We start from the raw sequence: 9,189 nt of genomic DNA, 5'->3' as shown, positions 1-9,189 counted from the left end.
TCGGACTTCGGCTCAGGTCATGATCCCACGGTTCGTGGGTTCAAACCATGCGTCGGGCTCTGTGCTGACAGCTCGGAGCCCGGAGCCTGTTTTGGATTTTGTGTCTCCCTCTCTCTCTGCCCCTCCCCCACTCGCTCTCTGTCTCTCTCGCACTCAAAAATAAATAAACACACACATGGGGCGCCTGGGTGGCTCAGTCGGTTAAGCGTCCGACTTCGGCTCAGGTCATGATCTCACAGTCTGTGGGTTCGAGCCCCACATCGGGCTCTGTGCTGACAGCTCAGAGCCTGGAGCCTGCTTCCGATTCTGTGTCTCTCTCTCTCTCTGCCCCTCCCCTGCTCATGCTCTGTCTCTCTCTGTCGCAAAAATAAATAAAAACATTATAAAAATAATAATAAAAATAAATAAACACACACAAAAATTCATCATTTTGGATGGAAATCTTTCTTGAAAAACAAGTTACATACTTCCCAGTTTTTAAACTAGAATATTCCGATTTGAATTTAACATTTTTGTTCTGCCTAGGGTCATTTTTATAAGCTTTCGTCACTGTGCTGTTATTCCAGTAGTGCCCAAACCTTTGAGATATGTGTGGTCAGTGGTCATTTGTTTCTATTCCAAGTGGGTTTCTATTGCTGGGCTTTTGGGGTTCCTCAGTCTCCTTTTTATCAGGGAGCATGCCATGTTAGCTTTAGTGACCTCATGACCCAACTTCTTTTAGTCCGTTCTGGGTTAAGACACCAGATATGCAAACTCATTAAAATTCTGTGTAAAGAAAAAATTAAATATATTATCAGTGAGGAACTAGCCTTTTCTCTTCCAGTTGGATTCATCCAGTCTCTTGTAGGGGCTAATAGTTCATCAAGCTCTCTGGGGACAGTTGCTTTGAATTATATGCTACTTTAAATAAACCAATATGAGGCTATGAAGATAATTTTGGCTGCTTAGACGTCACTTGGCTTATCTCCAGGTTCTGGGATGATTTTAGACAGTGAGGTGTTTGGGGAGTTGTATTGTGGGTAGATGAAGTCTAACTCTGATTTGCAGTCTATGTTCTCAAGGCCCTTGAGTTTGAGGTAAGTGGGTTTTTTCCTGCCTATATTTGAGGTTGGTAGAGTGAGGTTGGTAGAGTGATTAAATCCAGTGCAAGAAAGAGACTCTAAACAATGACCCTGGCCACTTATTCATTAATGTCTCATTTTCTACGTCCTGGAAGACGATGGGGACTTCTGAGCAGGGTGCTGAGTGGAAAAGCCACATACAGCATTAAAGAATGGGATCATGACTCAAAGGTATTGGGTTGTGTGTTTGTTCAGGGAAACAAGAAGAAACTGCATATTCAAAATGGATGAAAACCGACCAAGCCAGCCTGGGAGGGCCTAAAGATCCTTGGGCTGTTTCTGGCATCTTCTGGTTAAGCAGTAGAACTCTTTCTGTGGTTAATTAGATTTGGTGCTTTGTAAAGTCCTCAAATAGCTGACTTCTCATCAGCGAAGATGGGACATTCTTGAGAGACATTAGGCCCCGGCAAGGAAAGTGGCTTTATAGTCTCATAGGCCGACAGGCCAAGAGGTGACTCTCAGAGGTCCTGCAGCCAGGCCACCGCCTCCAAGCAGCACTGTCAGCAGGCTTCAAGGAGGGGGAGTCTTACGTTCTTTCAGTGAGTGGCCTGAGAAGTGCTATTGCTGACTCCTGCATAGGAGCTCAGGATCCGCCTTATTTTGCTCTTATAGCAGTATTCAGATTAACGTTTATTTTTATTTTTGAGACAGAGAGAGACAGAGCATGAACGGGGGAGGGTCAGAGAGAGAGGCAGACACAGAATCTGAAACTGGCTCCAGGCTCTGAGCAGTCAGCACAGAGCCCGACGCGGGGCTCGAACCCACAGACTGCGAGATCGTGACCTGAGCCGAAGTCGGACGCTTAACCGACTGAGCCACCCAGGCGCCCCATCAGTATTCAGATTAAAAGACAGTTGGTCTTTTTGCTGAAGATGTTCATCATGGCCAGTCTTCCCACATGCAGATCTGAGGAAATCTGCCGTAAACAGCCATGTTCTGGAGCGCATGCCTCATCACCCCTCCTGGCGTGATTGGACCAGGGGTGGGCACCTGGTCCAGGGGTGACCACTTACTGGTGACTCACTAATGATGACTGATGACTGGGGTGGCCTGGCTCAAAAAGATGAGCTGGGATAAATAAGTCCTTTCAGGAGCATCTCGGATTGAAAGTGGAAAGACTGGGCTAATGGGCAATGGACACTGGAGCTGAAAACGTAGCTGTGGAGTGGGGGCCATGATGTTCATCTGGGAGCTGGCCTTACTATGGTGGGGTAGAAAGTGGGTGTAAGAATGGGAAGCACAGTTTCTGAGAACACACAGAACACAAAGCCACTAAGAGAGAGGTGTGAGTTCCTCGCAGCCTGTGTTCCCATGAATCTGGTTACACTTGTGTTTCCGGTTGTGGATTTCTATGATCTAGCTCGAGGTGGTCTCAGCAACAAAAAGATCTTCGTCTAAGACTCTTGCAGTCTCTTGAAATACTTGCTTGAATGCCAGGAGCTTGATGCTAGACCCATCTTAATGTACGTGCTTCTCAAACCAGAATTCCACCTATAACTTTTCCCCAGAGGACCCATTTTCCAAGTCTTTAATCCTTATGTTGTCTTTCTCTCATCTCTCCTAAAGATTTCCAAGTCTTTCATATTCCACTGCTTTGACTGGTGTCACAGTTGTTCTGAGGATGGCCTGAATCGATTTTAGCGTACCCTGTGCTCCTGGCCATCCGCCCTGGGACTCACTCTGCTTGACTTCCTAATGACAGAGCTGCCCTGCTGGCTGAAACAGATCTGCTTCTCCCTAACCCAATACTCCCCCAGGGTCATCACTGTTACAAAATGTCAGTGCAGGAAGGGACTTGGCAGTCATCTAGACCAACCCTGTCATTTTAGTAATGAGGAAACTGAGTCCCAAAGAGGCAATGCAATTTGCCCAAGGTCAGACAGAGTTGAATAACTTGCTTTTCCCTCATTGTGTGTGTGTGTGTGTGTGTGTGTGTGTGTGTATTCATCCATGTGTGGTTTTGCCATTTTTGAGCTTGATCCCAATAGTTTAAAAATTCTTCTTTAAGCTTCAGAGGACATTTTGAAGTGTGTATATTCTAATTGATATACATTATTCGTAAGTCTTGGTGACTGATAGAAATGAATGTGCAGATGTTTCACAGAACTCTGTATATGCCCAGGCTAGAATGAACCCACAAGTATCTTGCTAATACTCATCTTTTATATGACTGGTCTCCAGAGTAGGGTATGTGCAAGCTGATTTATTAGGGTAAGTGAAAAAGATTAGAATGTTAAAAAAAAATTTTTTTTACTATAATACATACATTGTAAAACACAACACACATATTCAGGGGTCTGCAAATTTTTTTGTTAATAGGCACGTGCAATCAGACGTTAATATACAGTTCGAGTTCAGAGTTGCTGTTCACAAAAATACTATATAATATAATGTGATGGGGATTGTGTAAATTCACTCTAATTCTGCTTCATGCAATCCCACTGGATGAGGAGTACTTGTACTTCAAAATGGAAAACTCATAAAGAAAAAAATGGTACAAAAACCTTATTGGTGTTACGAAATATGTTCATTCATTCATTCATTCATTCAAGTAATCTCTACACTCCGCACGGGGCTCGAACCTACAACCCTGAGATCAAGAGTCACACGTTCTACCAACTGAGCCAGCCAGGTACCCTTATAAAATACATTTAATAAAATTAATTAATCACTCCTGATTTTCCCTTTTTAAAATATGTCTTAGAATAATAAGAAGAGACAATTCCTTTGTTATCATGAAAATACTTTTTTATCTCAAACAAAAAGCCAAAGTTATTCTTAATGGCACATTAAATGTTTTCTCATTAAATGTAGAGAGACAATAAGGATGTCAGCTATAATTTTATTACATAGTTTTATTCTATAACAAACATTTTGAAGTTTCTTTTGATGCAGTGACACACGGTATGGCAATAAGAGGTAAAAGTCTTAGAAGGGAGTTGAATAAAATTAAGCTACAGTAAAATAGATGACTGTAAGACACATAAGTAAATTCCTATAAATAAAGTTATTGACATATTAAGGAAAGCAAGTTATTGACATATTATGACATATTATAACATATTATAATTGACATATAATATAATAACATATGACATATAGCATTATGTCATAATATGTCAATAACTTGCTTTACTTATAATCCTCCAATGATCTGAGGATAGATAGAATTTCCTTTATAGTTAGAATTTTAATGTCAGAAGAAATCTTAAAAATACATCTGACCTACAGAAGATGCTTACGAAATACTTGTTGGATGCGTGAGTGATTAAATGACATAAATAAGGTCACTTTTAAGAAAAATGGAATTTGCTTTATGTATGAAACTAAGAGGCACCACAAATCACTGGGAAGGGAAGGATTTTATTCAGCAAATAGAACTGAAACAAAGATTTGAGAGAAAAGTTAATTTAGAAGCTCAGTGTATATCGTTTCCAAATAAGCTCCAGATGATTTAAAGAGTTAAATGTAAAAACCAATAAAAAGAGCCCATACAGATTTCTCGAAGGAAATATACTTGCATACACCTAGTCTCTAGATGAGGAGGGACTGTGGACTGAGAGCAAGAAAGCAGCTAGAAATTTGTCTATATAGAATGTTTACATGCCTTTATTTTGGAAAATAATAGAAACTTAATTAAAAGGCAAACAAGCTAAGAGAAATATTTGCAGCAAAATAACACAGAAGGTTATCTTCCTTGAAGAGTTCATGTAATTTGACAAGAAAAACAAAAAGATAAGCGAAGTCAGGAGCACATAGTTAACATAAGGGAAATGTTAAAGACCGGCCCTTGGCACTGAAGGGTCAGTTTCATTGATAATCGAAACTTTTGGAATGGTTATTTTCTACCTATCAAAGAAGTGAAGTATTGTTTATTTTTTAGTGAGAGAACTCAAAGCTGCCACTTTTGTAAGGAAACCAGCATTTTCATTTACTCTGGGAGGAGAGGAAACTGGCAGTGTTTTTCTGAAAAGACCTTTGACCATAGGAATTCAGAATCTTGAAAATGTTCATCAACTTTGCTCTATTAATCCAACTGCTGGGAATTCTTTCTATGGTAAGGTTGCTAGATTTAGCAAATAAAAAAACATAAGAAACCCAGTTAAATGTGAATTTCAGGCATACAACAAATACTTTTTAAGGAAAGTTTGTTCCCAGCAATATTTTGGGCAACTTGTACTATAAAATTATTCATTGTTTATCTGAAATTCAGATTTCACTGGGCATCCTGTACTTTACCTGTTAATCCTTGCTTATGGAAATAATATATAGTGCACCAAGAATTTATGCACAAACTTTTGTTGGAATTTTATTTGTAACAGCAAAAATACTGAAAGAAAAAAAATCCCAAATTTCTAATAGTAAGAGAATGAGAGAGGGGTCTGTGTCTGAAGTTTTTAGTGATAATACTTACAACAGAAGGTAAGCTTAAAAAACAAGCAGGGGCCTCACACCCATTAGGATGCTACTCTCAGAAAAGCCCAGGGGCACCTGGATGGCTCAGTCAGTTGAGCGTCCAACTCTTGGTTTTGGTCGGGTCATAATCTCAGGGGTCATGCGACTGAGGGCCATGTCAGGCTCTGTGCTAAGTGTAGAGCCTGCTTAGATTATTTCTCTCTCTCCCCCACTTGCTCCCTCACTCGCTCTGTCTAAAATAAAATATCCATCTGTTTGTGATAAATAAAAACTATAGAATATATTATTAAAAAAAACCCCAGAAAATAACAAATGTTGGGGAGGATATGGAGAAGGAATTGAACTCTTGTGCATGGTTGGAGGGAATGTGAATCAGTACAGCCAACATAGGAAACAGTATAGCAGCTCCTCAAAAAATTAAAAATAGAATTACCATGTGATCCAGCCATTTTACTTCTGGGTATATACCCCCAAGAATTTGAAGCAGGGTCTCAGAGAGATTATTTGTACACCCATGTTTACAGCAGCATTATTCATTATAGCTAAAACATGAGAGCAACTCAAGTGACTACTGATGGATGAATAGATAAGCGAAATGCAGCTCTACCTACAGTGGAATATTATTCAGGCTTAAACAGGAAGGAAGTTCTGACAGATGCTACAACATGAGAACCGTGAGAACATTATGAAATAAGCCAGTCACAAAAATACAAGTATGTGAGACCACTTACATGAGACACTGAGAGTAAAGTCATAGAGACGGAAAGTGGAATGGTGGCTGCCAGAGGCTGGTCGGGGGCTGGGGGCTGGGGAGTTAGTGTTTAAAGGGTACAGAGTTTCAGTCTGGCCAGATGACAAGAGTTCGGGAGATGGACAGTGGTGATGGCTGCACAACAGTAGGAATGTGCTTAATGTCACTGACCTGCACACTTAAAAATGGTTTAGATGGTGGGGCTTCTGGGTGGCTCAGTTGGTTAAGTGTCAGACTTCCACTCAGGTCATGATCTCGCAGTCTGTGAGTTCGAGCCCCTCGTCAGGCTCTGTGCTGACAGCTCAGAGCCTGGAGCTTGCTTTGGATTCTGTGTCTCCCCCTCTCTTTGTCCCTCCCCTGCTCATGCACGCTCTCTCTCTCTCCCTCTCTCTCTTTCTCAAAAATAAACGTTAAAACATTTTTTTAAATGGTTTAAATGGTAAATTTTAGTGTATTTTACCACAATAAAAAAATTAACAACAAAACATATGAGGCCAAAGCTATGATCTCAAGTACATAAAACAATATGCTCAGGAGAGTAATGCAAAATGTCAACAGTGGCTCTCCCTAAGCACTGACATTATGGGTTATTTTTATTCTCTTCTCTGTATAGTTCTGTTTTCCCTAAACTTCCCAGCATAAGAACATAAACCTTTTTTTTTTCTTCCATTAAGAAAACAAAACAAAACAAAACAAAAACAACTCAGGGTCTGATCAAAACCTACACTACTGATGTTTAATGCCACACGTAGGAGGGTCTGAAGGAATGATCCCTGAGGTGAGATGGAAAATGTCCTGGAGGTGACACTTCTAACCTATCCCTCCTCTTTGGACACTGATTCTGGAAGGAGGACAACTTTCCAAGTGGTCTGTAGACTTCAAAAGGTCGTGGGGAAACCTGGGGCCCTGCTTCCAGGGCAGGCCTCAGGAGTGGGGTCTGTAGATGGCCCTTAGGCGTTCTCACAGAGAAGGATTCCAGACGTCCCTCAGGGGGCAGAGAAGTGGCAAAAAGAGGCAGGTCCTGTAGCCATGTGCCCTAAAGCAAGGGTCCTGGGCCACGGCCTGGCACCAGAAGGGGGCAGACACATGACCCTGCAAAACCCTCTCCTGTCCCAAAGACCTTAGGGGCAACCTTCATGTCTGAGCATCCAATAGGTTCTCATTGCATGAATTACACGAACAGGTAAATGCTGCTGCATGAATCAGGATGCCATGGCACCCAGGACAAGCCCACAGCAAGACCGAGGAAAAGGAAGGGAGAAGGGGGACCATGGGACGGAGGAGGGAACAGATAGGGGCAGTATGGTGGGAGCCGGAGGCAGACAGGTGGCAGAGCGTCCCCATAACAAAGAGTAGGCAGCCCTGAGGAAAGGCTGGGGACCAAATCTGGGAGAGGCAAAGTCCAAAATGGAAGCTGAGAGACGCTGGCTTACAGATTCCACTACCTTCTCTCATCCAGAGAGGCCCTGCCCACCCTCCATCTAAGTTCCTCTCCTCTGGGAACTGTGTCTCTGCAGGGGGTGGGGCTGGGGGCTGTGTGTTTGAGGCAGGGCCTTTGAGGAGGGGCGGGTGACCCTCCCAGACCTTCCAGAAAAGAGGAAGACACAAGGGCTGGTCCGGTTTTATTCCCGGCATGTGTTTGGTCTTAATAGTATTTTACGTGAGTCATGTGTTCAGAGCACGTCTGCCCAATTCCTCAGAGGGGTAGGATAAAAGGAAGTGACACAGGCATACCTCATTTTATTGCGCTTCACTTTATTGGGCTTTGCAGAAACTGCGTTTTCTGCAAACTGAAGTTGCAAGACTTCAGTGGAGGAAGTCACTGCAGATGCGGTGGAAATAGCAGGAGAGCGAGAGTTAGAAGCAGAGCCTGAAGATGGGACTGAATTGTTGCCCATCTCAGGATAAAATTTGAACAGGTGGGAGTTGCTGCCAACAGATGAGCAAAGAAAATGGTGAAGATGTCGTGATGCTTGTTGCGCTGACCACAGAGGATTTAGAATATGACATAAATTTAGTTGATAAGGCAGTTGCAGATTTTGCGAAGATTGCCTCCAATTTTGGAAGGAGTGAAACGCCATCAGACAGCATCGCATGCCACAGAGAAATCATTCGTGAGAGGAAGAACCAACTGACGTGGCAAACCTCATTGCCGTCTTATTTTAAGAAACTGCCACAGCCACCCCAACAGTTAGCAGCCATCAGCATAGAGGCAAGACCCTCCACCAGCAAGGACTCACTGGAAGCTCAGATGATGGTTAGCATTTTTTAGCAATAAAGTATTTTTTTAATGTGTATTTGTTACTTTTGAGAGAGAGAGAGAGCACAAACAGGGGAGTGGCCGAGAGAGAGAGAGAGAGAGAGAGAGAGAGAATCCCAAGCAGGCTCCGCACTGTCGGTGCAGAGCCTGACGTGGGGCTCGACCCCAAGAACCATGAGATCATGACCTGAGATGAAGTTGGACGCTTCACCAACTGAGCCACCCAGGCACCCCAGCAATTAAGTATTTTTTAGTTAAGGTATATACTTTTTTGAAGACATAATTCTATTGCACATCTAATAGGCTACAGTGTAGTATAAGCGTAAGTTTTATATGCACTGGGAAACCAAAAAAAAAACTGACTTGCGTTATTGAGATATTTGCTTTATTGCAGTGGTCTGGAACTGAACTGGCAGTGTCTCTGAGGTGTGCCTCTGAAGGGCAGGGAAGGAGAATGATTCTACTGTCCATCTGTGACCATTTCTTTTTTTTCCCCTCTTCGAATGAGAAAATAGACTGGCTTGACTAAAGTACTTACTTATTTTACAGGGATCTGGCTTACTCTTTATTCTCTTGCTTCTCTGATCCTTCTTTGGACTCCCCTTCTCTCTGTAGCACCCGAAGCAGAGTTGACAATGAAA

The sequence above is a fragment of the Acinonyx jubatus genome, chromosome B3 (assembly GCF_027475565.1).
Source record: "Acinonyx jubatus isolate Ajub_Pintada_27869175 chromosome B3, VMU_Ajub_asm_v1.0, whole genome shotgun sequence".
NCBI lineage: Eukaryota > Metazoa > Chordata > Mammalia > Carnivora > Felidae > Acinonyx > Acinonyx jubatus.
Note: the sequence above shows the minus strand (reverse complement) of the source record.